This window comes from Hyla sarda, unplaced genomic scaffold, assembly GCF_029499605.1.
Source record: "Hyla sarda isolate aHylSar1 unplaced genomic scaffold, aHylSar1.hap1 scaffold_523, whole genome shotgun sequence".
NCBI classification, from domain to species: domain Eukaryota; kingdom Metazoa; phylum Chordata; class Amphibia; order Anura; family Hylidae; genus Hyla; species Hyla sarda.
The window spans coordinates 196,755-221,595 of record NW_026610534.1 but is presented as its reverse complement, the minus strand read 5'-3'; the positions used below and the strand labels follow the sequence as shown (position 1 = coordinate 221,595).

At 55.3% G+C, this 24,841-nt stretch overlaps 21 non-coding genes and 20 pseudogenes across 21 annotated transcripts; all 41 read left to right on the top strand.

The window, feature by feature from the left end:
* Positions 1 to 114: 114 nt before the first annotated feature.
* LOC130338758 (5S ribosomal RNA) lies at positions 115 to 234 on the top strand (annotated as a pseudogene).
* A 660-nt stretch (positions 235 to 894) lies between these two features.
* LOC130338572 (5S ribosomal RNA) lies at positions 895 to 1,013 on the top strand. The gene has a single exon (XR_008879251.1). It is a non-coding gene; the product is annotated as a 5S ribosomal RNA (ribosomal RNA).
* Positions 1,014 to 1,313: 300 nt separating this feature from the next.
* On the top strand, positions 1,314 to 1,433 carry LOC130338757 (5S ribosomal RNA; annotated as a pseudogene).
* A 649-nt stretch (positions 1,434 to 2,082) lies between these two features.
* Positions 2,083 to 2,201, top strand: LOC130338504 (5S ribosomal RNA). The gene has a single exon (XR_008879189.1). It is a non-coding gene; the product is annotated as a 5S ribosomal RNA (ribosomal RNA).
* A 298-nt stretch (positions 2,202 to 2,499) lies between these two features.
* Positions 2,500 to 2,619, top strand: LOC130338755 (5S ribosomal RNA; annotated as a pseudogene).
* Positions 2,620 to 3,275: 656 nt separating this feature from the next.
* On the top strand, positions 3,276 to 3,394 carry LOC130338503 (5S ribosomal RNA). The gene has a single exon (XR_008879188.1). It is a non-coding gene; the product is annotated as a 5S ribosomal RNA (ribosomal RNA).
* Positions 3,395 to 3,694: 300 nt separating this feature from the next.
* On the top strand, positions 3,695 to 3,814 carry LOC130338754 (5S ribosomal RNA; annotated as a pseudogene).
* Positions 3,815 to 4,464: 650 nt separating this feature from the next.
* Positions 4,465 to 4,583, top strand: LOC130338502 (5S ribosomal RNA). The gene has a single exon (XR_008879187.1). It is a non-coding gene; the product is annotated as a 5S ribosomal RNA (ribosomal RNA).
* A 300-nt stretch (positions 4,584 to 4,883) lies between these two features.
* On the top strand, positions 4,884 to 5,003 carry LOC130338752 (5S ribosomal RNA; annotated as a pseudogene).
* Positions 5,004 to 5,654: 651 nt separating this feature from the next.
* On the top strand, positions 5,655 to 5,773 carry LOC130338501 (5S ribosomal RNA). Its single transcript, XR_008879186.1, has one exon. It is a non-coding gene; the product is annotated as a 5S ribosomal RNA (ribosomal RNA).
* Positions 5,774 to 6,073: 300 nt separating this feature from the next.
* On the top strand, positions 6,074 to 6,193 carry LOC130338751 (5S ribosomal RNA; annotated as a pseudogene).
* Positions 6,194 to 6,843: 650 nt separating this feature from the next.
* LOC130338499 (5S ribosomal RNA) lies at positions 6,844 to 6,962 on the top strand. Its single transcript, XR_008879185.1, has one exon. It is a non-coding gene; the product is annotated as a 5S ribosomal RNA (ribosomal RNA).
* Positions 6,963 to 7,262: 300 nt separating this feature from the next.
* Positions 7,263 to 7,382, top strand: LOC130338750 (5S ribosomal RNA; annotated as a pseudogene).
* A 650-nt stretch (positions 7,383 to 8,032) lies between these two features.
* On the top strand, positions 8,033 to 8,151 carry LOC130338497 (5S ribosomal RNA). Its single transcript, XR_008879183.1, has one exon. It is a non-coding gene; the product is annotated as a 5S ribosomal RNA (ribosomal RNA).
* Positions 8,152 to 8,451: 300 nt separating this feature from the next.
* Positions 8,452 to 8,571, top strand: LOC130338748 (5S ribosomal RNA; annotated as a pseudogene).
* Positions 8,572 to 9,221: 650 nt separating this feature from the next.
* On the top strand, positions 9,222 to 9,340 carry LOC130338496 (5S ribosomal RNA). Its single transcript, XR_008879182.1, has one exon. It is a non-coding gene; the product is annotated as a 5S ribosomal RNA (ribosomal RNA).
* Positions 9,341 to 9,640: 300 nt separating this feature from the next.
* Positions 9,641 to 9,760, top strand: LOC130338747 (5S ribosomal RNA; annotated as a pseudogene).
* Positions 9,761 to 10,418: 658 nt separating this feature from the next.
* LOC130338520 (5S ribosomal RNA) lies at positions 10,419 to 10,537 on the top strand. The gene has a single exon (XR_008879204.1). It is a non-coding gene; the product is annotated as a 5S ribosomal RNA (ribosomal RNA).
* A 300-nt stretch (positions 10,538 to 10,837) lies between these two features.
* LOC130338746 (5S ribosomal RNA) lies at positions 10,838 to 10,957 on the top strand (annotated as a pseudogene).
* Positions 10,958 to 11,610: 653 nt separating this feature from the next.
* On the top strand, positions 11,611 to 11,729 carry LOC130338525 (5S ribosomal RNA). Its single transcript, XR_008879208.1, has one exon. It is a non-coding gene; the product is annotated as a 5S ribosomal RNA (ribosomal RNA).
* Positions 11,730 to 12,029: 300 nt separating this feature from the next.
* On the top strand, positions 12,030 to 12,149 carry LOC130338773 (5S ribosomal RNA; annotated as a pseudogene).
* Positions 12,150 to 12,801: 652 nt separating this feature from the next.
* Positions 12,802 to 12,920, top strand: LOC130338495 (5S ribosomal RNA). Its single transcript, XR_008879181.1, has one exon. It is a non-coding gene; the product is annotated as a 5S ribosomal RNA (ribosomal RNA).
* A 300-nt stretch (positions 12,921 to 13,220) lies between these two features.
* On the top strand, positions 13,221 to 13,340 carry LOC130338745 (5S ribosomal RNA; annotated as a pseudogene).
* A 653-nt stretch (positions 13,341 to 13,993) lies between these two features.
* LOC130338494 (5S ribosomal RNA) lies at positions 13,994 to 14,112 on the top strand. The gene has a single exon (XR_008879180.1). It is a non-coding gene; the product is annotated as a 5S ribosomal RNA (ribosomal RNA).
* Positions 14,113 to 14,412: 300 nt separating this feature from the next.
* On the top strand, positions 14,413 to 14,532 carry LOC130338744 (5S ribosomal RNA; annotated as a pseudogene).
* Positions 14,533 to 15,033: 501 nt separating this feature from the next.
* On the top strand, positions 15,034 to 15,152 carry LOC130338523 (5S ribosomal RNA). Its single transcript, XR_008879206.1, has one exon. It is a non-coding gene; the product is annotated as a 5S ribosomal RNA (ribosomal RNA).
* A 300-nt stretch (positions 15,153 to 15,452) lies between these two features.
* LOC130338741 (5S ribosomal RNA) lies at positions 15,453 to 15,572 on the top strand (annotated as a pseudogene).
* A 651-nt stretch (positions 15,573 to 16,223) lies between these two features.
* LOC130338382 (5S ribosomal RNA) lies at positions 16,224 to 16,342 on the top strand. Its single transcript, XR_008879078.1, has one exon. It is a non-coding gene; the product is annotated as a 5S ribosomal RNA (ribosomal RNA).
* A 300-nt stretch (positions 16,343 to 16,642) lies between these two features.
* On the top strand, positions 16,643 to 16,762 carry LOC130338740 (5S ribosomal RNA; annotated as a pseudogene).
* Positions 16,763 to 17,416: 654 nt separating this feature from the next.
* LOC130338493 (5S ribosomal RNA) lies at positions 17,417 to 17,535 on the top strand. Its single transcript, XR_008879179.1, has one exon. It is a non-coding gene; the product is annotated as a 5S ribosomal RNA (ribosomal RNA).
* Positions 17,536 to 17,835: 300 nt separating this feature from the next.
* LOC130338739 (5S ribosomal RNA) lies at positions 17,836 to 17,955 on the top strand (annotated as a pseudogene).
* Positions 17,956 to 18,617: 662 nt separating this feature from the next.
* On the top strand, positions 18,618 to 18,736 carry LOC130338560 (5S ribosomal RNA). The gene has a single exon (XR_008879240.1). It is a non-coding gene; the product is annotated as a 5S ribosomal RNA (ribosomal RNA).
* Positions 18,737 to 19,036: 300 nt separating this feature from the next.
* On the top strand, positions 19,037 to 19,156 carry LOC130338738 (5S ribosomal RNA; annotated as a pseudogene).
* Positions 19,157 to 19,811: 655 nt separating this feature from the next.
* On the top strand, positions 19,812 to 19,930 carry LOC130338562 (5S ribosomal RNA). Its single transcript, XR_008879242.1, has one exon. It is a non-coding gene; the product is annotated as a 5S ribosomal RNA (ribosomal RNA).
* Positions 19,931 to 20,591: 661 nt separating this feature from the next.
* On the top strand, positions 20,592 to 20,710 carry LOC130338492 (5S ribosomal RNA). The gene has a single exon (XR_008879178.1). It is a non-coding gene; the product is annotated as a 5S ribosomal RNA (ribosomal RNA).
* Positions 20,711 to 21,010: 300 nt separating this feature from the next.
* LOC130338784 (5S ribosomal RNA) lies at positions 21,011 to 21,120 on the top strand (annotated as a pseudogene).
* Positions 21,121 to 21,767: 647 nt separating this feature from the next.
* On the top strand, positions 21,768 to 21,886 carry LOC130338491 (5S ribosomal RNA). Its single transcript, XR_008879177.1, has one exon. It is a non-coding gene; the product is annotated as a 5S ribosomal RNA (ribosomal RNA).
* Positions 21,887 to 22,186: 300 nt separating this feature from the next.
* On the top strand, positions 22,187 to 22,306 carry LOC130338737 (5S ribosomal RNA; annotated as a pseudogene).
* Positions 22,307 to 22,971: 665 nt separating this feature from the next.
* On the top strand, positions 22,972 to 23,090 carry LOC130338548 (5S ribosomal RNA). Its single transcript, XR_008879229.1, has one exon. It is a non-coding gene; the product is annotated as a 5S ribosomal RNA (ribosomal RNA).
* A 300-nt stretch (positions 23,091 to 23,390) lies between these two features.
* Positions 23,391 to 23,510, top strand: LOC130338736 (5S ribosomal RNA; annotated as a pseudogene).
* A 664-nt stretch (positions 23,511 to 24,174) lies between these two features.
* LOC130338561 (5S ribosomal RNA) lies at positions 24,175 to 24,293 on the top strand. Its single transcript, XR_008879241.1, has one exon. It is a non-coding gene; the product is annotated as a 5S ribosomal RNA (ribosomal RNA).
* Positions 24,294 to 24,841: the final 548 nt, after the last annotated feature.

Here is a 24,841-nt window from a genome sequence, read left to right as displayed (position 1 = left end):
CCCAGGGCTCACCTGCAATGTACGCAGGGGTGCGCTACCTGCTGTCCAGCCCTTTGCGCAACGGTCCGCGGCCTGGAGGAAAGCTGCTTGTGCGACAGAGTGGGGCCAGCCAGTGTCTACCGGCCACACCACCCTGGGTATGCCCGATCTCGTCTGATCTCGGAAGCCAAGCAGGGTCGGGCTCGGACAGTACTGGGATGGTTGACCTCCTGGGAATACCGGGTGCTGTAGACAGGTTGCGATGTTTCTTTACACTTTCTCCTCTGGCCCAGCCTGGGAAGGCACTTTCCCGAATATCGGGGGGGGGGGGGGAGATTTACGAAAACCTGTTTTGGGGGAAAAGTTGGCCCATTGCCCGTAAGCATCCAATGAGATGGCTTCTTCCAGTTTCAAAAAGGTAGCAAATAAAAAATGAAAAGAAGCAATGTGATCGGTTGCTACGGGCAACTGCTCCGCTTTTTCTCTGCGCAGGTTTTGACGAATCTCCCCCATTCAACTTGGGGCAAGCCAGAGCTGGAAGCCGCAGAGGCCTGTGTGCCGGTTTGCTGCTTGCTACTGTCAGCACACAATCCGTCCATCCAGCTCCGTGTCCCGGCCAGAAAAGCTCATTGCCCCTGCAGCCAGGCATGTGTAAATATAAGAGTTAAAAGCAGCCCAGCCAGGAAATGGCCAGGCTTTGAGCAGGCTGAGGCTGAAGGGGCCAGCCCGAGCAAGGGCTCCCTGTGCAAAGCAGTTTGTGTACGTAAGCCATAGAGCCAGTGAGCTGAAGCAGCCTTGGAGCTGGGCTGAGTGCGTGGAAAGGAGGGGGGCAGGAAGCAGGCCCAGTGCTGAGCAGCAGGCAGGCAGGCAGGCAGGCTGCAGAGTAGAAGAGCTGCAAATGAGAGGCTCGTCTCTGCCTACGGCCACACCACCCTGAACACGCCCGATCTCATCTGATCTCGGAAGCTAAGCAGGGTCGGGCCTGGTTAGTACTTGGATGGGAGACCGCCTGGGAATACCAGGTGCTGTAGGCTTTTTGCTTTTTCTCACTTCAACCAGCAGGGGTCAGTCTCCCCTATGCCTTTTTTACATTCACTTTCTTAGCTGCACATTTGCTTCTTTTCTTCTTTTTTTATGGCCTTTCTCCCTTGTGTTGTTTATGTGACGTCACAGTACGGGATATGCTCCTACAGTCCTATCAGCTTGAGTCCCTGCACGTCCCCAGGGCTCACCTGCAATGTACGCAGGGGTGCGCTACCTGCTGTCCAGCCCTTTGCGCAACGGTCCGCGGCCTGGAGGAAAGCTGCTTGTGCGACAGAGTGGGGCCAGCCAGTGTCTACCGGCCACACCACCCTGGGTATGCCCGATCTCGTCTGATCTCGGAAGCCAAGCAGGGTCGGGCTCGGACAGTACTGGGATGGTTGACCTCCTGGGAATACCGGGTGCTGTAGACAGGTTGCGATGTTTCTTTACACTTTCTCCTCTGGCCCAGCCTGGGAAGGCACTTTCCCGAATATCCGGGGGGGGGGGGGGGGGAGATTTACGAAAACCTGTTTTGGGGGAAAAGTTGGCCCATTGCCCGTAAGCATCCAATGAGATGGCTTCTTCCAGTTTCAAAAAGGTAGCAAATGAAAAGAAGCAATGTGATCGGTTGCTACGGGCAACTGCTCCGCTTTTTCTCTGCGCAGGTTTTGACGAATCTCCCCCATTCAACTTGGGGCAAGCCAGAGCTGGAAGCCGCAGAGGCCTGTGTGCCGGTTTGCTGCTTGCTACTGTCAGCACACAATCCGTCCATCCAGCTCCATGTCCCGGCCAGAAAAGCTCATTGCCCCTGCAGCCAGGCATGTGTAAATATAAGAGTTAAAAGCAGCCCAGCCAGGAAATGGCCAGGCTTTGAGCAGGCTGAGGCTGAAGGGGCCAGCCCGAGCAAGGGCTCCCTGTGCAAAGCAGTTTGTGTACGTAAGCCATAGAGCCAGTGAGCTGAAGCAGCCTTGGAGCTGGGCTGAGTGCGTGGAAAGGAGGGGGGCAGGAAGCAGGCCCAGTGCTGAGCAGCAGGCAGGCAGGCTGCAGAGTAGAAGAGCTGCAAATGAGAGGCTCGTCTCTGCCTACGGCCACACCACCCTGAACACGCCCGATCTCGTCTGATCTCGGAAGCTAAGCAGGGTCGGGCCTGGTTAGTACTTGGATGGGAGACCGCCTGGGAATACCAGGTGCTGTAGGCTTTTTGCTTTTTCTCACTTCAACCAGCAGGGGTCAGTCTCCCCTATGCCTTTTTTACATTCACTTTCTTAGCTGCACATTTGCTTCTTTTCTTCTTTTTTTATGGCCTTTCTCCCTTGTGTTGTTTATTGACGTCACAGTACGGGATATGCTCCTACAGTCCTATCAGCTTGAGTCCCTGCACGTCCCCAGGCTCACCTGCAATGTACGCAGGGGTGCGCTACCTGCTGTCCAGCCCTTTGCGCAACGGTCCGCGGCCTGGAGGAAAGCTGCTTGTGCGACAGAGTGGGGCCAGCCAGTGTCTACCGGCCACACCACCCTGGGTATGCCCGATCTCGTCTGATCTCGGAAGCCAAGCAGGGTCGGGCTCGGACAGTACTGGGATGGTTGACCTCCTGGGAATACCGGGTGCTGTAGACAGGTTGCGATGTTTCTTTACACTTTCTCCTCTGGCCCAGCCTGGGAAGGCACTTTCCCGAATATCCGGGGGGGGGGGGGGGGGAGATTTACGAAAACCTGTTTTGGGGGAAAAGTTGGCCCATTGCCCGTAAGCATCCAATGAGATGGCTTCTTCCAGTTTCAAAAAGGTAGCTAATAAAAAATGAAAAGAAGCAATGTGATCGGTTGCTACGGGCAACTGCTCCGCTTTTTCTCTGCGCAGGTTTTGACGAATCTCCCCCATTCAACTTGGGGCAAGCCAGAGCTGGAAGCCGCAGAGGCCTGTGTGCCGGTTTGCTGCTTGCTACTGTCAGCACACAATCCGTCCATCCAGCTCCATGTCCCGGCCAGAAAAGCTCATTGCCCCTGCAGCCAGGCATGTGTAAATATAAGAGTTAAAAGCAGCCCAGCCAGGAAATGGCCAGGCTTTGAGCAGGCTGAGGCTGAAGGGGCCAGCCCGAGCAAGGGCTCCCTGTGCAAAGCAGTTTGTGTACGTAAGCCATAGAGCCAGTGAGCTGAAGCAGCCTTGGAGCTGGGCTGAGTGCGTGGAAAGGAGGGGGGCAGGAAGCAGGCCCAGTGCTGAGCAGCAGGCAGGCAGGCTGCAGAGTAGAAGAGCTGCAAATGAGAGGCTCGTCTCTGCCTACGGCCACACCACCCTGAACACGCCCGATCTCGTCTGATCTCGGAAGCTAAGCAGGGTCGGGCCTGGTTAGTACTTGGATGGGAGACCGCCTGGGAATACCAGGTGCTGTAGGCTTTTTGCTTTTTCTCACTTCAACCAGCAGGGGTCAGTCTCCCCTATGCCTTTTTTACATTCACTTTCTTAGCTGCACATTTGCTTCTTTTCTTCTTTTTTTATGGCCTTTCTCCCTTGTGTTGTTTATGTGACGTCACAGTACGGGATATGCTCCTACAGTCCTATCAGCTTGAGTCCCTGCACGTCCCCAGGGCTCACCTGCAATGTACGCAGGGGTGCGCTACCTGCTGTCCAGCCCTTTGCGCAACGGTCCGCGGCCTGGAGGAAAGCTGCTTGTGCGACAGAGTGGGGCCAGCCAGTGTCTACCGGCCACACCACCCTGGGTATGCCCGATCTCGTCTGATCTCGGAAGCCAAGCAGGGTCGGGCTCGGACAGTACTGGGATGGTTGACCTCCTGGGAATACCGGGTGCTGTAGACAGGTTGCGATGTTTCTTTACACTTTCTCCTCTGGCCCAGCCTGGGAAGGCACTTTCCCGAATATCGGGGGGGGGGGGAGATTTACGAAAACCTGTTTTGGGGGAAAAGTTGGCCCATTGCCCGTAAGCATCCAATGAGATGGCTTCTTCCAGTTTCAAAAAGGTAGCTAATAAAAAATGAAAAGAAGCAATGTGATCGGTTGCTACGGGCAACTGCTCCGCTTTTTCTCTGCGCAGGTTTTGACGAATCTCCCCCATTCAACTTGGGGCAAGCCAGAGCTGGAAGCCGCAGAGGCCTGTGTGCCGGTTTGCTGCTTGCTACTGTCAGCACACAATCCGTCCATCCAGCTCCATGTCCCGGCCAGAAAAGCTCATTGCCCCTGCAGCCAGGCATGTGTAAATATAAGAGTTAAAAGCAGCCCAGCCAGGAAATGGCCAGGCTTTGAGCAGGCTGAGGCTGAAGGGGCCAGCCCGAGCAAGGGCTCCCTGTGCAAAGCAGTTTGTGTACGTAAGCCATAGAGCCAGTGAGCTGAAGCAGCCTTGGAGCTGGGCTGAGTGCGTGGAAAGGAGGGGGGCAGGAAGCAGGCCCAGTGCTGAGCAGCAGGCAGGCAGGCTGCAGAGTAGAAGAGCTGCAAATGAGAGGCTCGTCTCTGCCTACGGCCACACCACCCTGAACACGCCCGATCTCGTCTGATCTCGGAAGCTAAGCAGGGTCGGGCCTGGTTAGTACTTGGATGGGAGACCGCCTGGGAATACCAGGTGCTGTAGGCTTTTTGCTTTTTCTCACTTCAACCAGCAGGGGTCAGTCTCCCCTATGCCTTTTTTACATTCACTTTCTTAGCTGCACATTTGCTTCTTTTCTTCTTTTTTTATGGCCTTTCTCCCTTGTGTTGTTTATGTGACGTCACAGTACGGGATATGCTCCTACAGTCCTATCAGCTTGAGTCCCTGCACGTCCCCAGGGCTCACCTGCAATGTACGCAGGGGTGCGCTACCTGCTGTCCAGCCCTTTGCGCAACGGTCCGCGGCCTGGAGGAAAGCTGCTTGTGCGACAGAGTGGGGCCAGCCAGTGTCTACCGGCCACACCACCCTGGGTATGCCCGATCTCGTCTGATCTCGGAAGCCAAGCAGGGTCGGGCTCGGACAGTACTGGGATGGTTGACCTCCTGGGAATACCGGGTGCTGTAGACAGGTTGCGATGTTTCTTTACACTTTCTCCTCTGGCCCAGCCTGGGAAGGCACTTTCCCGAATATCGGGGGGGGGGGGGAGATTTACGAAAACCTGTTTTGGGGGAAAAGTTGGCCCATTGCCCGTAAGCATCCAATGAGATGGCTTCTTCCAGTTTCAAAAAGGTAGCAAATAAAAAATGAAAAGAAGCAATGTGATCGGTTGCTACGGGCAACTGCTCCGCTTTTTCTCTGCGCAGGTTTTGACGAATCTCCCCCATTCAACTTGGGGCAAGCCAGAGCTGGAAGCCGCAGAGGCCTGTGTGCCGGTTTGCTGCTTGCTACTGTCAGCACACAATCCGTCCATCCAGCTCCGTGTCCCGGCCAGAAAAGCTCATTGCCCCTGCAGCCAGGCATGTGTAAATATAAGAGTTAAAAGCAGCCCAGCCAGGAAATGGCCAGGCTTTGAGCAGGCTGAGGCTGAAGGGGCCAGCCCGAGCAAGGGCTCCCTGTGCAAAGCAGTTTGTGTACGTAAGCCATAGAGCCAGTGAGCTGAAGCAGCCTTGGAGCTGGGCTGAGTGCGTGGAAAGGAGGGGGGCAGGAAGCAGGCCCAGTGCTGAGCAGCAGGCAGGCAGGCTGCAGAGTAGAAGAGCTGCAAATGAGAGGCTCGTCTCTGCCTACGGCCACACCACCCTGAACACGCCCGATCTCGTCTGATCTCGGAAGCTAAGCAGGGTCGGGCCTGGTTAGTACTTGGATGGGAGACCGCCTGGGAATACCAGGTGCTGTAGGCTTTTTGCTTTTTCTCACTTCAACCAGCAGGGGTCAGTCTCCCCTATGCCTTTTTTACATTCACTTTCTTAGCTGCACATTTGCTTCTTTTCTTCTTTTTTTATGGCCTTTCTCCCTTGTGTTGTTTATGTGACGTCACAGTACGGGATATGCTCCTACAGTCCTATCAGCTTGAGTCCCTGCACGTCCCCAGGGCTCACCTGCAATGTACGCAGGGGTGCGCTACCTGCTGTCCAGCCCTTTGCGCAACGGTCCGCGGCCTGGAGGAAAGCTGCTTGTGCGACAGAGTGGGGCCAGCCAGTGTCTACCGGCCACACCACCCTGGGTATGCCCGATCTCGTCTGATCTCGGAAGCCAAGCAGGGTCGGGCTCGGACAGTACTGGGATGGTTGACCTCCTGGGAATACCGGGTGCTGTAGACAGGTTGCGATGTTTCTTTACACTTTCTCCTCTGGCCCAGCCTGGGAAGGCACTTTCCCGAATATCGGGGGGGGGGGGAGATTTACGAAAACCTGTTTTGGGGGAAAAGTTGGCCCATTGCCCGTAAGCATCCAATGAGATGGCTTCTTCCAGTTTCAAAAAGGTAGCTAATAAAAAATGAAAAGAAGCAATGTGATCGGTTGCTACGGGCAACTGCTCCGCTTTTTCTCTGCGCAGGTTTTGACGAATCTCCCCCATTCAACTTGGGGCAAGCCAGAGCTGGAAGCCGCAGAGGCCTGTGTGCCGGTTTGCTGCTTGCTACTGTCAGCACACAATCCGTCCATCCAGCTCCATGTCCCGGCCAGAAAAGCTCATTGCCCCTGCAGCCAGGCATGTGTAAATATAAGAGTTAAAAGCAGCCCAGCCAGGAAATGGCCAGGCTTTGAGCAGGCTGAGGCTGAAGGGGCCAGCCCGAGCAAGGGCTCCCTGTGCAAAGCAGTTTGTGTACGTAAGCCATAGAGCCAGTGAGCTGAAGCAGCCTTGGAGCTGGGCTGAGTGCGTGGAAAGGAGGGGGGCAGGAAGCAGGCCCAGTGCTGAGCAGCAGGCAGGCAGGCTGCAGAGTAGAAGAGCTGCAAATGAGAGGCTCGTCTCTGCCTACGGCCACACCACCCTGAACACGCCCGATCTCGTCTGATCTCGGAAGCTAAGCAGGGTCGGGCCTGGTTAGTACTTGGATGGGAGACCGCCTGGGAATACCAGGTGCTGTAGGCTTTTTGCTTTTTCTCACTTCAACCAGCAGGGGTCAGTCTCCCCTATGCCTTTTTTACATTCACTTTCTTAGCTGCACATTTGCTTCTTTTCTTCTTTTTTTATGGCCTTTCTCCCTTGTGTTGTTTATGTGACGTCACAGTACGGGATATGCTCCTACAGTCCTATCAGCTTGAGTCCCTGCACGTCCCCAGGGCTCACCTGCAATGTACGCAGGGGTGCGCTACCTGCTGTCCAGCCCTTTGCGCAACGGTCCGCGGCCTGGAGGAAAGCTGCTTGTGCGACAGAGTGGGGCCAGCCAGTGTCTACCGGCCACACCACCCTGGGTATGCCCGATCTCGTCTGATCTCGGAAGCCAAGCAGGGTCGGGCTCGGACAGTACTGGGATGGTTGACCTCCTGGGAATACCGGGTGCTGTAGACAGGTTGCGATGTTTCTTTACACTTTCTCCTCTGGCCCAGCCTGGGAAGGCACTTTCCCGAATATCGGGGGGGGGGGGGAGATTTACGAAAACCTGTTTTGGGGAAAAGTTGGCCCATTGCCCGTAAGCATCCAATGAGATGGCTTCTTCCAGTTTCAAAAAGGTAGCAAATAAAAAATGAAAAGAAGCAATGTGATCGGTTGCTACGGGCAACTGCTCCGCTTTTTCTCTGCGCAGGTTTTGACGAATCTCCCCCATTCAACTTGGGGCAAGCCAGAGCTGGAAGCCGCAGAGGCCTGTGTGCCGGTTTGCTGCTTGCTACTGTCAGCACACAATCCGTCCATCCAGCTCCGTGTCCCGGCCAGAAAAGCTCATTGCCCCTGCAGCCAGGCATGTGTAAATATAAGAGTTAAAAGCAGCCCAGCCAGGAAATGGCCAGGCTTTGAGCAGGCTGAGGCTGAAGGGGCCAGCCCGAGCAAGGGCTCCCTGTGCAAAGCAGTTTGTGTACGTAAGCCATAGAGCCAGTGAGCTGAAGCAGCCTTGGAGCTGGGCTGAGTGCGTGGAAAGGAGGGGGGCAGGAAGCAGGCCCAGTGCTGAGCAGCAGGCAGGCAGGCTGCAGAGTAGAAGAGCTGCAAATGAGAGGCTCGTCTCTGCCTACGGCCACACCACCCTGAACACGCCCGATCTCGTCTGATCTCGGAAGCTAAGCAGGGTCGGGCCTGGTTAGTACTTGGATGGGAGACCGCCTGGGAATACCAGGTGCTGTAGGCTTTTTGCTTTTTCTCACTTCAACCAGCAGGGGTCAGTCTCCCCTATGCCTTTTTTACATTCACTTTCTTAGCTGCACATTTGCTTCTTTTCTTCTTTTTTTATGGCCTTTCTCCCTTGTGTTGTTTATGTGACGTCACAGTACGGGATATGCTCCTACAGTCCTATCAGCTTGAGTCCCTGCACGTCCCCAGGGCTCACCTGCAATGTACGCAGGGGTGCGCTACCTGCTGTCCAGCCCTTTGCGCAACGGTCCGCGGCCTGGAGGAAAGCTGCTTGTGCGACAGAGTGGGGCCAGCCAGTGTCTACCGGCCACACCACCCTGGGTATGCCCGATCTCGTCTGATCTCGGAAGCCAAGCAGGGTCGGGCTCGGACAGTACTGGGATGGTTGACCTCCTGGGAATACCGGGTGCTGTAGACAGGTTGCGATGTTTCTTTACACTTTCTCCTCTGGCCCAGCCTGGGAAGGCACTTTCCCGAATATCGGGGGGGGGGGGAGATTTACGAAAACCTGTTTTGGGGGAAAAGTTGGCCCATTGCCCGTAAGCATCCAATGAGATGGCTTCTTCCAGTTTCAAAAAGGTAGCTAATAAAAAATGAAAAGAAGCAATGTGATCGGTTGCTACGGGCAACTGCTCCGCTTTTTCTCTGCGCAGGTTTTGACGAATCTCCCCCATTCAACTTGGGGCAAGCCAGAGCTGGAAGCCGCAGAGGCCTGTGTGCCGGTTTGCTGCTTGCTACTGTCAGCACACAATCCGTCCATCCAGCTCCATGTCCCGGCCAGAAAAGCTCATTGCCCCTGCAGCCAGGCATGTGTAAATATAAGAGTTAAAAGCAGCCCAGCCAGGAAATGGCCAGGCTTTGAGCAGGCTGAGGCTGAAGGGGCCAGCCCGAGCAAGGGCTCCCTGTGCAAAGCAGTTTGTGTACGTAAGCCATAGAGCCAGTGAGCTGAAGCAGCCTTGGAGCTGGGCTGAGTGCGTGGAAAGGAGGGGGGCAGGAAGCAGGCCCAGTGCTGAGCAGCAGGCAGGCAGGCTGCAGAGTAGAAGAGCTGCAAATGAGAGGCTCGTCTCTGCCTACGGCCACACCACCCTGAACACGCCCGATCTCGTCTGATCTCGGAAGCTAAGCAGGGTCGGGCCTGGTTAGTACTTGGATGGGAGACCGCCTGGGAATACCAGGTGCTGTAGGCTTTTTGCTTTTTCTCACTTCAACCAGCAGGGGTCAGTCTCCCCTATGCCTTTTTTACATTCACTTTCTTAGCTGCACATTTGCTTCTTTTCTTCTTTTTTTATGGCCTTTCTCCCTTGTGTTGTTTATGTGACGTCACAGTACGGGATATGCTCCTACAGTCCTATCAGCTTGAGTCCCTGCACGTCCCCAGGGCTCACCTGCAATGTACGCAGGGGTGCGCTACCTGCTGTCCAGCCCTTTGCGCAACGGTCCGCGGCCTGGAGGAAAGCTGCTTGTGCGACAGAGTGGGGCCAGCCAGTGTCTACCGGCCACACCACCCTGGGTATGCCCGATCTCGTCTGATCTCGGAAGCCAAGCAGGGTCGGGCTCGGACAGTACTGGGATGGTTGACCTCCTGGGAATACCGGGTGCTGTAGACAGGTTGCGATGTTTCTTTACACTTTCTCCTCTGGCCCAGCCTGGGAAGGCACTTTCCCGAATATCGGGGGGGGGGGGAGATTTACGAAAACCTGTTTTGGGGGAAAAGTTGGCCCATTGCCCGTAAGCATCCAATGAGATGGCTTCTTCCAGTTTCAAAAAGGTAGCAAATAAAAAATGAAAAGAAGCAATGTGATCGGTTGCTACGGGCAACTGCTCCGCTTTTTCTCTGCGCAGGTTTTGACGAATCTCCCCCATTCAACTTGGGGCAAGCCAGAGCTGGAAGCCGCAGAGGCCTGTGTGCCGGTTTGCTGCTTGCTACTGTCAGCACACAATCCGTCCATCCAGCTCCGTGTCCCGGCCAGAAAAGCTCATTGCCCCTGCAGCCAGGCATGTGTAAATATAAGAGTTAAAAGCAGCCCAGCCAGGAAATGGCCAGGCTTTGAGCAGGCTGAGGCTGAAGGGGCCAGCCCGAGCAAGGGCTCCCTGTGCAAAGCAGTTTGTGTACGTAAGCCATAGAGCCAGTGAGCTGAAGCAGCCTTGGAGCTGGGCTGAGTGCGTGGAAAGGAGGGGGGCAGGAAGCAGGCCCAGTGCTGAGCAGCAGGCAGGCAGGCAGGCAGGCTGCAGAGTAGAAGAGCTGCAAATGAGAGGCTCGTCTCTGCCTACGGCCACACCACCCTGAACACGCACGATCTCGTCTGATCTCGGAAGCTAAGCAGGGTCGGGCCTGGTTAGTACTTGGATGGGAGACCGCCTGGGAATACCAGGTGCTGTAGGCTTTTTGCTTTTTCTCACTTCAACCAGCAGGGGTCAGTCTCCCCTATGCCTTTTTTACATTCACTTTCTTAGCTGCACATTTGCTTCTTTTCTTCTTTTTTTATGGCCTTTCTCCCTTGTGTTGTTTATGTGACGTCACAGTACGGGATATGCTCCTACAGTCCTATCAGCTTGAGTCCCTGCACGTCCCCAGGGCTCACCTGCAATGTACGCAGGGGTGCGCTACCTGCTGTCCAGCCCTTTGCGCAACGGTCCGCGGCCTGGAGGAAAGCTGCTTGTGCGACAGAGTGGGGCCAGCCAGTGTCTACCGGCCACACCACCCTGGGTATGCCCGATCTCGTCTGATCTCGGAAGCCAAGCAGGGTCGGGCTCGGACAGTACTGGGATGGTTGACCTCCTGGGAATACCGGGTGCTGTAGACAGGTTGCGATGTTTCTTTACACTTTCTCCTCTGGCCCAGCCTGGGAAGGCACTTTCCCGAATATCCGGGGGGGGGGGGGGAGATTTACGAAAACCTGTTTTGGGGGAAAAGTTGGCCCATTGCCCGTAAGCATCCAATGAGATGGCTTCTTCCAGTTTCAAAAAGGTAGCAAATAAAAAATGAAAAGAAGCAATGTGATCGGTTGCTACGGGCAACTGCTCCGCTTTTTCTCTGCGCAGGTTTTGACGAATCTCCCCCATTCAACTTGGGGCAAGCCAGAGCTGGAAGCCGCAGAGGCCTGTGTGCCGGTTTGCTGCTTGCTACTGTCAGCACACAATCCGTCCATCCAGCTCCATGTCCCGGCCAGAAAAGCTCATTGCCCCTGCAGCCAGGCATGTGTAAATATAAGAGTTAAAAGCAGCCCAGCCAGGAAATGGCCAGGCTTTGAGCAGGCTGAGGCTGAAGGGGCCAGCCCGAGCAAGGGCTCCCTGTGCAAAGCAGTTTGTGTACGTAAGCCATAGAGCCAGTGAGCTGAAGCAGCCTTGGAGCTGGGCTGAGTGCGTGGAAAGGAGGGGGGCAGGAAGCAGGCCCAGTGCTGAGCAGCAGGCAGGCAGGCTGCAGAGTAGAAGAGCTGCAAATGAGAGGCTCGTCTCTGCCTACGGCCACACCACCCTGAACACGCCCTATCTCGTCTGATCTCGGAAGCTAAGCAGGGTCGGGCCTGGTTAGTACTTGGATGGGAGACCGCCTGGGAATACCAGGTGCTGTAGGCTTTTTGCTTTTTCTCACTTCAACCAGCAGGGGTCAGTCTCCCCTATGCCTTTTTTACATTCACTTTCTTAGCTGCACATTTGCTTCTTTTCTTCTTTTTTTATGGCCTTTCTCCCTTGTGTTGTTTATGTGACGTCACAGTACGGGATATGCTCCTACAGTCCTATCAGCTTGAGTCCCTGCACGTCCCCAGGGCTCACCTGCAATGTACGCAGGGGTGCGCTACCTGCTGTCCAGCCCTTTGCGCAACGGTCCGCGGCCTGGAGGAAAGCTGCTTGTGCGACAGAGTGGGGCCAGCCAGTGTCTACCGGCCACACCACCCTGGGTATGCCCGATCTCGTCTGATCTCGGAAGCCAAGCAGGGTCGGGTTCGGACAGTACTGGGATGGTTGACCTCCTGGGAATACCGGGTGCTGTAGACAGGTTGCGATGTTTCTTTACACTTTCTCCTCTGGCCCAGCCTGGGAAGGCACTTTCCCGAATATCCGGGGGGGGGGGGGAGATTTACGAAAACCTGTTTTGGGGGAAAAGTTGGCCCATTGCCCGTAAGCATCCAATGAGATGGCTTCTTCCAGTTTCAAAAAGGTAGCTAATAAAAAATGAAAAGAAGCAATGTGATCGGTTGCTACGGGCAACTGCTCCGCTTTTTCTCTGCGCAGGTTTTGACGAATCTCCCCCATTCAACTTGGGGCAAGCCAGAGCTGGAAGCCGCAGAGGCCTGTGTGCCGGTTTGCTGCTTGCTACTGTCAGCACACAATCCGTCCATCCAGCTCCATGTCCCGGCCAGAAAAGCTCATTGCCCCTGCAGCCAGGCATGTGTAAATATAAGAGTTAAAAGCAGCCCAGCCAGGAAATGGCCAGGCTTTGAGCAGGCTGAGGCTGAAGGGGCCAGCCCGAGCAAGGGCTCCCTGTGCAAAGCAGTTTGTGTACGTAAGCCATAGAGCCAGTGAGCTGAAGCAGCCTTGGAGCTGGGCTGAGTGCGTGGAAAGGAGGGGGGCAGGAAGCAGGCCCAGTGCTGAGCAGCAGGCAGGCAGGCTGCAGAGTAGAAGAGCTGCAAATGAGAGGCTCGTCTCTGCCTACGGCCACACCACCCTGAACACGCCCGATCTCGTCTGATCTCGGAAGCTAAGCAGGGTCGGGCCTGGTTAGTACTTGGATGGGAGACCGCCTGGGAATACCAGGTGCTGTAGGCTTTTTGCTTTTTCTCACTTCAACCAGCAGGGGTCAGTCTCCCCTATGCCTTTTTTACATTCACTTTCTTAGCTGCACATTTGCTTCTTTTCTTCTTTTTTTATGGCCTTTCTCCCTTGTGTTGTTTATGTGACGTCACAGTACGGGATATGCTCCTACAGTCCTATCAGCTTGAGTCCCTGCACGTCCCCAGGGCTCACCTGCAATGTACGCAGGGGTGCGCTACCTGCTGTCCAGCCCTTTGCGCAACGGTCCGCGGCCTGGAGGAAAGCTGCTTGTGCGACAGAGTGGGGCCAGCCAGTGTCTACCGGCCACACCACCCTGGGTATGCCCGATCTCGTCTGATCTCGGAAGCCAAGCAGGGTCGGGCTCGGACAGTACTGGGATGGTTGACCTCCTGGGAATACCGGGTGCTGTAGACAGGTTGCGATGTTTCTTTACACTTTCTCCTCTGGCCCAGCCTGGGAAGGCACTTTCCCGAATATCCGGGGGGGGGGGGGGAGATTTACGAAAACCTGTTTTGGGGGAAAAGTTGGCCCATTGCCCGTAAGCATCCAATGAGATGGCTTCTTCCAGTTTCAAAAAGGTAGCTAATAAAAAATGAAAAGAAGCAATGTGATCGGTTGCTACGGGCAACTGCTCCGCTTTTTCTCTGCGCAGGTTTTGACGAATCTCCCCCATTCAACTTGGGGCAAGCCAGAGCTGGAAGCCGCAGAGGCCTGTGTGCCGGTTTGCTGCTTGCTACTGTCAGCACACAATCCGTCCATCCAGCTCCATGTCCCGGCCAGAAAAGCTCATTGCCCCTGCAGCCAGGCATGTGTAAATATAAGAGTTAAAAGCAGCCCAGCCAGGAAATGGCCAGGCTTTGAGCAGGCTGAGGCTGAAGGGGCCAGCCCGAGCAAGGGCTCCCTGTGCAAAGCAGTTTGTGTACGTAAGCCATAGAGCCAGTGAGCTGAAGCAGCCTTGGAGCTGGGCTGAGTGCGTGGAAAGGAGGGGGGCAGGAAGCAGGCCCAGTGCTGAGCAGCAGGCAGGCAGGCTGCAGAGTAGAAGAGCTGCAAATGAGAGGCTCGTCTCTGCCTACGGCCACACCACCCTGAACACGCCCGATCTCGTCTGATCTCGGAAGCTAAGCAGGGTCGGGCCTGGTTAGTACTTGGATGGGAGACCGCCTGGGAATACCAGGTGCTGTAGGCTTTTTGCTTTTTCTCACTTCAACCAGCAGGGGTCAGTCTCCCCTATGCCTTTTTTACATTCACTTTCTTAGCTGCACATTTGCTTCTTTTCTTCTTTTTTTATGGCCTTTCTCCCTTGTGTTGTTTATGTGACGTCACAGTACGGGATATGCTCCTACAGTCCTATCAGCTTGAGTCCCTGCACGTCCCCAGGGCTCACCTGCAATGTACGCAGGGGTGCGCTACCTGCTGTCCAGCCCTTTGCGCAACGGTCCGCGGCCTGGAGGAAAGCTGCTTGTGCGACAGAGTGGGGCCAGCCAGTGTCTACCGGCCACACCACCCTGGGTATGCCCGATCTCGTCTGATCTCGGAAGCCAAGCAGGGTCGGGCTCGGACAGTACTGGGATGGTTGACCTCCTGGGAATACCGGGTGCTGTAGACAGGTTGCGATGTTTCTTTACACTTTCTCCTCTGGCCCAGCCTGGGAAGGCACTTTCCCGAATATCGGGGGGGGGGGGAGATTTACGAAAACCTGTTTTGGGGGAAAAGTTGGCCCATTGCCCGTAAGCATCCAATGAGATGGCTTCTTCCAGTTTCAAAAAGGTAGCAAATAAAAAATGAAAAGAAGCAATGTGATCGGTTGCTACGGGCAACTGCTCCGCTTTTTCTCTGCGCAGGTTTTGACGAATCTCCCCCATTCAACTTGGGGCAAGCCAGAGCTGGAAGCCGCAGAGGCCTGTGTGCCGGTTTGCTGCTTGCTACTGTCAGCACACAATCCGTCCATCCAGCTCCGTGTCCCGGCCAGAAAAGCTCATTGCCCCTGCAGCCAGGCATGTGTAAATATAAGAGTTAAAAGCAGCCCAGCCAGGAAAGCAGGCCCAGTGCTGAGCAGCAGGCAGGCAGGCTGCAGAGTAGAAGAGCTGCAAATGAGAGGCTCGTCTCTGCCTACGGCCACACCACCCTGAACACGCCCGATCTCGTCTGATCTCGGAAGCTAAGCAGGGTCGTGCCTGGTTAGTACTTGGATGGGAGACCGCCTGGGAATACCAGGTGCTGTAGGCTTTTTGCTTTTTCTCACTTCAACCAGCAGGGGTCAGTCTCCCCTATGCCTTTTTTACATTCACTTTCTTAGCTGCACATTTGCTTCTTTTCTTCTTTTTTTATGGCCTTTCTCCCTTGTGTTGTTTATGTGACGTCACAGTACGGGATATGCTCCTACAGTCCTATCAGCTTGAGTCCCTGCACGTCCCCAGGGCTCACCTGCAATGTACGCAGGGGTGCGCTACCTGCTGTCCAGCCCTTTGCGCAACGGTCCGCGGCCTGGAGGAAAGCTGCTTGTGCGACAGAGTGGGGCCAGCCAGTGTCTACCGGCCACACCACCCTGGGTATGCCCGATCTCGTCTGATCTCGGAAGCCAAGCAGGGTCGGGCTCGGACAGTACTGGGATGGTTGACCTCCTGGGAATACCGGGTGCTGTAGACAGGTTGCGATGTTTCTTTACACTTTCTCCTCTGGCCCAGCCTGGGAAGGCACTTTCCCGAATATCGGGGGGGGGGGGGAGATTTACGAAAACCTGTTTTGGGGGAAAAGTTGGCCCATTGCCCGTAAGCATCCAATGAGATGGCTTCTTCCAGTTTCAAAAAGGTAGCAAATAAAAAATGAAAAGAAGCAATGTGATCGGTTGCTACGGGCAACTGCTCCGCTTTTTCTCTGCGCAGGTTTTGACGAATCTCCCCCATTCAACTTGGGGCAAGCCAGAGCTGGAAGCCGCAGAGGCCTGTGTGCCGGTTTGCTGCTTGCTACTGTCAGCACACAATCCGTCCATCCAGCTCCGTGTCCCGGCCAGAAAAGCTCATTGCCCCTGCAGCCAGGCATGTGTAAATATAAGAGTTAAAAGCAGCCCAGCCAGGAAATGGCCAGGCTTTGAGCAGGCTGAGGCTGAAGGGGCCAGCCCGAGCAAGGGCTCCCTGTGCAAAGCAGTTTGTGTACGTAAGCCATAGAGCCAGTGAGCTGAAGCAGCCTTGGAGCTGGGCTGAGTGCGTGGAAAGGAGGGGGGCAGGAAGCAGGCCCAGTGCTGAGCAGCAGGCAGGCAGGCTGCAGAGTAGAAGAGCTGCAAATGAGAGGCTCGTCTCTGCCTACGGCCACACCACCCTGAACACACCCGATCTCGTCTGATCTCGGAAGCTAAGCAGGGTCGGGCCTGGTTAGTACTTGGATGGGAGACCGCCTGGGAATACCAGGTGCTGTAGGCTTTTTGCTTTTTCTCACTTCAACCAGCAGGGGTCAGTCTCCCCTATGCCTTTTTTACATTCACTTTCTTAGCTGCACATTTGCTTCTTTTCTTCTTTTTTTATGGCCTTTCTCCCTTGTGTTGTTTATGTGACGTCACAGTACGGGATATGCTCCTACAGTCCTATCAGCTTGAGTCCCTGCACGTCCCCAGGGCTCACCTGCAATGTACGCAGGGGTGCGCTACCTGCTGTCCAGCCCTTTGCGCAACGGTCCGCGGCCTGGAGGAAAGCTGCTTGTGCGACAGAGTGGGGCCAGCCAGTGTCTACCGGCCACACCACCCTGGGTATGCCCGATCTCGTCTGATCTCGGAAGCCAAGCAGGGTCGGGCTCGGACAGTACTGGGATGGTTGACCTCCTGGGAATACCGGGTGCTGTAGACAGGTTGCGATGTTTCTTTACACTTTCTCCTCTGGCCCAGCCTGGGAAGGCACTTTCCCGAATATCCGGGGGGGGGGGGGGGAGATTTACGAAAACCTGTTTTGGGGGAAAAGTTGGCCCATTGCCCGTAAGCATCCAATGAGATGGCTTCTTCCAGTTTCAAAAAGGTAGCTAATAAAAAATGAAAAGAAGCAATGTGATCGGTTGCTACGGGCAACTGCTCCGCTTTTTCTCTGCGCAGGTTTTGACGAATCTCCCCCATTCAACTTGGGGCAAGCCAGAGCTGGAAGCCGCAGAGGCCTGTGTGCCGGTTTGCTGCTTGCTACTGTCAGCACACAATCCGTCCATCCAGCTCCATGTCCCGGCCAGAAAAGCTCATTGCCCCTGCAGCCAGGCATGTGTAAATATAAGAGTTAAAAGCAGCCCAGCCAGGAAATGGCCAGGCTTTGAGCAGGCTGAGGCTGAAGGGGCCAGCCCGAGCAAGGGCTCCCTGTGCAAAGCAGTTTGTGTACGTAAGCCATAGAGCCAGTGAGCTGAAGCAGCCTTGGAGCTGGGCTGAGTGCGTGGAAAGGAGGGGGGCAGGAAGCAGGCCCAGTGCTGAGCAGCAGGCAGGCAGGCTGCAGAGTAGAAGAGCTGCAAATGAGAGGCTCGTCTCTGCCTACGGCCACACCACCCTGAACACGCCCGATCTCGTCTGATCTCGGAAGCTAAGCAGGGTCGGGCCTGGTTAGTACTTGGATGGGAGACCGCCTGGGAATACCAGGTGCTGTAGGCTTTTTGCTTTTTCTCACTTCAACCAGCAGGGGTCAGTCTCCCCTATGCCTTTTTTACATTCACTTTCTTAGCTGCACATTTGCTTCTTTTCTTCTTTTTTTATGGCCTTTCTCCCTTGTGTTGTTTATGTGACGTCACAGTACGGGATATGCTCCTACAGTCCTATCAGCTTGAGTCCCTGCACGTCCCCAGGGCTCACCTGCAATGTACGCAGGGGTGCGCTACCTGCTGTCCAGCCCTTTGCGCAACGGTCCGCGGCCTGGAGGAAAGCTGCTTGTGCGACAGAGTGGGGCCAGCCAGTGTCTACCGGCCACACCACCCTGGGTATGCCCGATCTCGTCTGATCTCGGAAGCCAAGCAGGGTCGGGCTCGGACAGTACTGGGATGGTTGACCTCCTGGGAATACCGGGTGCTGTAGACAGGTTGCGATGTTTCTTTACACTTTCTCCTCTGGCCCAGCCTGGGAAGGCACTTTCCCGAATATCCGGGGGGGGGGGGGGGAGATTTACGAAAACCTGTTTTGGGGGAAAAGTTGGCCCATTGCCCGTAAGCATCCAATGAGATGGCTTCTTCCAGTTTCAAAAAGGTAGCAAATAAAAAATGAAAAGAAGCAATGTGATCGGTTGCTACGGGCAACTGCTCCGCTTTTTCTCTGCGCAGGTTTTGACGAATCTCCCCCATTCAACTTGGGGCAAGCCAGAGCTGGAAGCCGCAGAGGCCTGTGTGCCGGTTTGCTGCTTGCTACTGTCAGCACACAATCCGTCCATCCAGCTCCGTGTCCCGGCCAGAAAAGCTCATTGCCCCTGCAGCCAGGCATGTGTAAATATAAGAGTTAAAAGCAGCCCAGCCAGGAAATGGCCAGGCTTTGAGCAGGCTGAGGCTGAAGGGGCCAGCCCGAGCAAGGGCTCCCTGTGCAAAGCAGTTTGTGTACGTAAGCCATAGAGCCAGTGAGCTGAAGCAGCCTTGGAGCTGGGCTGAGTGCGTGGAAAGGAGGGGGGCAGGAAGCAGGCCCAGTGCTGAGCAGCAGGCAGGCAGGCAGGCAGGCTGCAGAGTAGAAGAGCTGCAAATGAGAGGCTCGTCTCTGCCTACGGCCACACCACCCTGAACACGCCCGATCTCATCTGATCTCGGAAGCTAAGCAGGGTCGGGCCTGGTTAGTACTTGGATGGGAGACCGCCTGGGAATACCAGGTGCTGTAGGCTTTTTGCTTTTTCTCACTTCAACCAGCAGGGGTCAGTCTCCCCTATGCCTTTTTTACATTCACTTTCTTAGCTGCACATTTGCTTCTTTTCTTCTTTTTTTATGGCCTTTCTCCCTTGTGTTGTTTATGTGACGTCACAGTACGGGATATGCTCCTACAGTCCTATCAGCTTGAGTCCCTGCACGTCCCCAGGGCTCACCTGCAATGTACGCAGGGGTGCGCTACCTGCTGTCCAGCCCTTTGCGCAACGGTCCGCGGCCTGGAGGAAAGCTGCTTGTGCGACAGAGTGGGGCCAGCCAGTGTCTACCGGCCACACCACCCTGGGTATGCCCGATCTCGTCTGATCTCGGAAGCCAAGCAGGGTCGGGCTCGGACAGTACTGGGATGGTTGACCTCCTGGGAATACCGGGTGCTGTAGACAGGTTGCGATGTTTCTTTACACTTTCTCCTCTGGCCCAGCCTGGGAAGGCACTTTCCCGAATATCCGGGGGGGGGGGGAGATTTACGAAAACCTGTTTTGGGGGAAAAGTTGGCCCATTGCCCGTAAGCATCCAATGAGATGGCTTCTTCCAGTTTCAAAAAGGTAGCAAATAAAAAATGAAAAGAAGCAATGTGATCGGTTGCTACGGGCAACTGCTCCGCTTTTTCTCTGCGCAGGTTTTGACGAATCTCCCCCATTCAACTTGGGGCAAGCCAGAGCTGGAAGCCGCAGAGGCCTGTGTGCCGGTTTGCTGCTTGCTACTGTCAGCACACAATCCGTCCATCCAGCTCCGTGTCCCGGCCAGAAAAGCTCATTGCCCCTGCAGCCAGGCATGTGTAAATATAAGAGTTAAAAGCAGCCCAGCCAGGAAATGGCCAGGCTTTGAGCAGGCTGAGGCTGAAGGGGCCAGCCCGAGCAAGGGCTCCCTGTGCAAAGCACTTTGTGTACGTAAGCCATAGAGCCAGTGAGCTGAAGCAGCCTTGGAGCTGGGCTGAGTGCGTGGAAAGGAGGGGGGCAGGAAGCAGGCCCAGTGCTGAGCAGCAGGCAGGCAGGCAGGCTGCAGAGTAGAAGAGCTGCAAATGAGAGGCTCGTCTCTGCCTACGGCCACACCACCCTGAACACGCCCGATCTCGTCTGATCTCGGAAGCCAAGCAGGGTTGGGCTCGGACAGTACTGGGATGGTTGACCTCCTGGGAATACCGGGTGCTGTAGACAGGTTGCGATGTTTCTTTACACTTTCTCCTCTGGCCCAGCCTGGGAAGGCACTTTCCCGAATATCGGGGGGGGGGGAGATTTACGAAAACCTGTTTTGGGGGAAAAGTTGGCCCATTGCCCGTAAGCATCCAATGAGATGGCTTCTTCCAGTTTCAAAAAGGTAGCAAATAAAAAATGAAAAGAAGCAATGTGATCGGTTGCTACGGGCAACTGCTCCGCTTTTTCTCTGCGCAGGTTTTGACGAATCTCCCCCATTCAACTTGGGGCAAGCCAGAGCTGGAAGCCGCAGAGGCCTGTGTGCCGGTTTGCTGCTTGCTACTGTCAGCACACAATCCGTCCATCCAGCTCCGTGTCCCGGCCAGAAAAGCTCATTGCCCCTGCAGCCAGGCATGTGTAAATATAAGAGTTAAAAGCAGCCCAGCCAGGAAATGGCCAGGCTTTGAGCAGGCTGAGGCTGAAGGGGCCAGCCCGAGCAAGGGCTCCCTGTGCAAAGCAGTTTGTGTACGTAAGCCATAGAGCCAGTGAGCTGAAGCAGCCTTGGAGCTGGGCTGAGTGCGTGGAAAGGAGGGGGGCAGGAAGCAGGCCCAGTGCTGAGCAGCAGGCAGGCAGGCAGGCAGGCAGGCTGCAGAGTAGAAGAGCTGCAAATGAGAGACTCGTCTCTGCCTACGGCCACACCACCCTGAACACGCCCGATCTCGTCTGATCTCGGAAGCTAAGCAGGGTCGGGCCTGGTTAGTACTTGGATGGGAGACCGCCTGGGAATACCAGGTGCTGTAGGCTTTTTGCTTTTTCTCACTTCAACCAGCAGGGGTCAGTCTCCCCTATGCCTTTTTTACATTCACTTTCTTAGCTGCACATTTGCTTCTTTTCTTCTTTTTTTATGGCCTTTCTCCCTTGTGTTGTTTATGTGACGTCACAGTACGGGATATGCTCCTACAGTCCTATCAGCTTGAGTCCCTGCACGTCCCCAGGGCTCACCTGCAATGTACGCAGGGGTGCGCTACCTGCTGTCCAGCCCTTTGCGCAACGGTCCGCGGCCTGGAGGAAAGCTGCTTGTGCGACAGAGTGGGGCCAGCCAGTGTCTACCGGCCACACCACCCTGGGTATGCCTGATCTCGGAAGCCAAGCAGGGTCGGGCTCGGACAGTACTGGGATGGTTGACCTCCTGGGAATACCGGGTGCTGTAGACAGGTTGCGATGTTTCTTTACACTTTCTCCTCTGGCCCAGCCTGGGAAGGCACTTTCCCGAATATCGGGGGGGGGGGGGAGATTTACGAAAACCTGTTTTGGGGGAAAAGTTGGCCCATTGCCCGTAAGCATCCAATGAGATGGCTTCTTCCAGTTTCAAAAAGGTAGCAAATAAAAAATGAAAAGAAGCAATGTGATCGGTTGCTACGGGCAACTGCTCCGCTTTTTCTCTGCGCAGGTTTTGACGAATCTCCCCCATTCAACTTGGGGCAAGCCAGAGCTGGAAGCCGCAGAGGCCTGTGTGCCGGTTTGCTGCTTGCTACTGTCAGCACACAATCCGTCCATCCAGCTCCGTGTCCCGGCCAGAAAAGCTCATTGCCCCTGCAGCCAGGCATGTGTAAATATAAGAGTTAAAAGCAGCCCAGCCAGGAAATGGCCAGGCTTTGAGCAGGCTGAGGCTGAAGGGGCCAGCCCGAGCAAGGGCTCCCTGTGCAAAGCAGTTTGTGTACGTAAGCCATAGAGCCAGTGAGCTGAAGCAGCCTTGGAGCTGGGCTGAGTGCGTGGAAAGGAGGGGGGCAGGAAGCAGGTCCAGTGCTGAGCAGCAGGCAGGCTGCAGAGTAGAAGAGCTGCAAATGAGAGGCTCGTCTCTGCCTACGGCCACACCACCCTGAACACGCCCGATCTCGTCTGATCTCGGAAGCTAAGCAGGGTCGGGCCTGGTTAGTACTTGGATGGGAGACCGCCTGGGAATACCAGGTGCTGTAGGCTTTTTGCTTTTTCTCACTTCAACCAGCAGGGGTCAGTCTCCCCTATGCCTTTTTTACATTCACTTTCTTAGCTGCACATTTGCTTCTTTTCTTCTTTTTTTATGGCCTTTCTCCCTTGTGTTGTTTATGTGACGTCACAGTACGGGATATGCTCCTACAGTCCTATCAGCTTGAGTCCCTGCACGTCCCCAGGGCTCACCTGCAATGTACGCAGGGGTGCGCTACCTGCTGTCCAGCCCTTTGCGCAACGGTCCGCGGCCTGGAGGAAAGCTGCTTGTGCGACAGAGTGGGGCCAGCCAGTGTCTACCGGCCACACCACCCTGGGTATGCCCGATCTCGTCTGATCTCGGAAGCCAAGCAGGGTCGGGCTCGGACAGTACTGGGATGGTTGACCTCCTGGGAATACCGGGTGCTGTAGACAGGTTGCGATGTTTCTTTACACTTTCTCCTCTGGCCCAGCCTGGGAAGGCACTTTCCCGAATATCGGGGGGGGGGGGGGGAGATTTACGAAAACCTGTTTTGGGGGAAAAGTTGGCCCATTGCCCGTAAGCATCCAATGAGATGGCTTCTTCCAGTTTCAAAAAGGTAGCAAATAAAAAATGAAAAGAAGCAATGTGATCGGTTGCTACGGGCAACTGCTCCGCTTTTTCTCTGCGCAGGTTTTGACGAATCTCCCCCATTCAACTTGGGGCAAGCCAGAGCTGGAAGCCGCAGAGGCCTGTGTGCCGGTTTGCTGCTTGCTACTGTCAGCACACAATCCGTCCATCCAGCTCCGTGTCCCGGCCAGAAAAGCTCATTGCCCCTGCAGCCAGGCATGTGTAAATATAAGAGTTAAAAGCAGCCCAGCCAGGAAATGGCCAGGCTTTGAGCAGGCTGAGGCTGAAGGGGCCAGCCCGAGCAAGGGCTCCCTGTGCAAAGCAGTTTGTGTACGTAAGCCATAGAGCCAGTGAGCTGAAGCAGCCTTGGAGCTGGGCTGAGTGCGTGGAAAGGAGGGGGGCAGGAAGCAGGCCCAGTGCTGAGCAGCAGGCAGGCAGGCAGGCAGGCAGGCTGCAGAGTAGAAGAGCTGCAAATGAGAGGCTCGTCTCTGCCTACGGCCACACCACCCTGAACACGCCCGATCTCATCTGATCTCGGAAGCTAAGCAGGGTCGGGCCTGGTTAGTACTTGGATGGGAGACCGCCTGGGAATACCAGGTGCTGTAGGCTTTTTGCTTTTTCTCACTTCAACCAGCAGGGGTCAGTCTCCCCTATGCCTTTTTTACATTCACTTTCTTAGCTGCACATTTGCTTCTTTTCTTCTTTTTTTATGGCCTTTCTCCCTTGTGTTGTTTATGTGACGTCACAGTACGGGATATGCTCCTACAGTCCTATCAGCTTGAGTCCCTGCACGTCCCCAGGGCTTACCTGCAATGTACGCAGGGGTGCGCTACCTGCTGTCCAGCCCTTTGCGCAACGGTCCGCGGCCTGGAGGAAAGCTGCTTGTGCGACAGAGTGGGGCCAGCCAGTGTCTACCGGCCACACCACCCTGGGTATGCCCGATCTCGTCTGATCTCGGAAGCCAAGCAGGGTCGGGCTCGGACAGTACTGGGATGGTTGACCTCCTGGGAATACCGGGTGCTGTAGACAGGTTGCGATGTTTCTTTACACTTTCTCCTCTGGCCCAGCCTGGGAAGGCACTTTCCCGAATATCGGGGGGGGGGGGGGGGGGGGGGAGATTTACGAAAACCTGTTTTGGGGGAAAAGTTGGCCCATTGCCCGTAAGCATCCAATGAGATGGCTTCTTCCAGTTTCAAAAAGGTAGCAAATAAAAAATGAAAAGAAGCAATGTGATCGGTTGCTACGGGCAACTGCTCCGCTTTTTCTCTGCGCAGGTTTTGACGAATCTCCCCCATTCAACTTGGGGCAAGCCAGAGCTGGAAGCCGCAGAGGCCTGTGTGCCGGTTTGCTGCTTGCTACTGTCAGCACACAATCCGTCCATCCAGCTCCGTGTCCCGGCCAGAAAAGCTCATTGCCCCTGCAGCCAGGCATGTGTAAATATAAGAGTTAAAAGCAGCCCAGCCAGGAAATGGCCAGGCTTTGAGCAGGCTGAGGCTGAAGGGGCCAGCCCGAGCAAGGGCTCCCTGTGCAAAGCAGTTTGTGTACGTAAGCCATAGAGCCAGTGAGCTGAAGCAGCCTTGGAGCTGGGCTGAGTGCGTGGAAAGGAGGGGGGCAGGAAGCAGGCCCAGTGCTGAGCAGCAGGCAGGCAGGCAGGCTGCAGAGTAGAAGAGCTGCAAATGAGAGGCTCGTCTCTGCCTACGGCCACACCACCCTGAACACGCCCGATCTCGTCTGATCTCGGAAGCCAAGCAGGGTTGGGCTCGGACAGTACTGGGATGGTTGACCTCCTGGGAATACCGGGTGCTGTAGACAGGTTGCGATGTTTCTTTACACTTTCTCCTCTGGCCCAGCCTGGGAAGGCACTTTCCCGAATATCGGGGGGGGGGGGAGATTTACGAAAACCTGTTTTGGGGGAAAAGTTGGCCCATTGCCCGTAAGCATCCAATGAGATGGCTTCTTCCAGTTTCAAAAAGGTAGCAAATAAAAAATGAAAAGAAGCAATGTGATCGGTTGCTACGGGCAACTGCTCCGCTTTTTCTCTGCGCAGGTTTTGACGAATCTCCCCCATTCAACTTGGGGCAAGCCAGAGCTGGAAGCCGCAGAGGCCTGTGTGCCGGTTTGCTGCTTGCTACTGTCAGCACACAATCCGTCCATCCAGCTCCGTGTCCCGGCCAGAAAAGCTCATTGCCCCTGCAGCCAGGCATGTGTAAATATAAGAGTTAAAAGCAGCCCAGCCAGGAAATGGCCAGGCTTTGAGCAGGCTGAGGCTGAAGGGGCCAGCCCGAGCAAGGGCTCCCTGTGCAAAGCAGTTTGTGTACGTAAGCCATAGAGCCAGTGAGCTGAAGCAGCCTTGGAGCTGG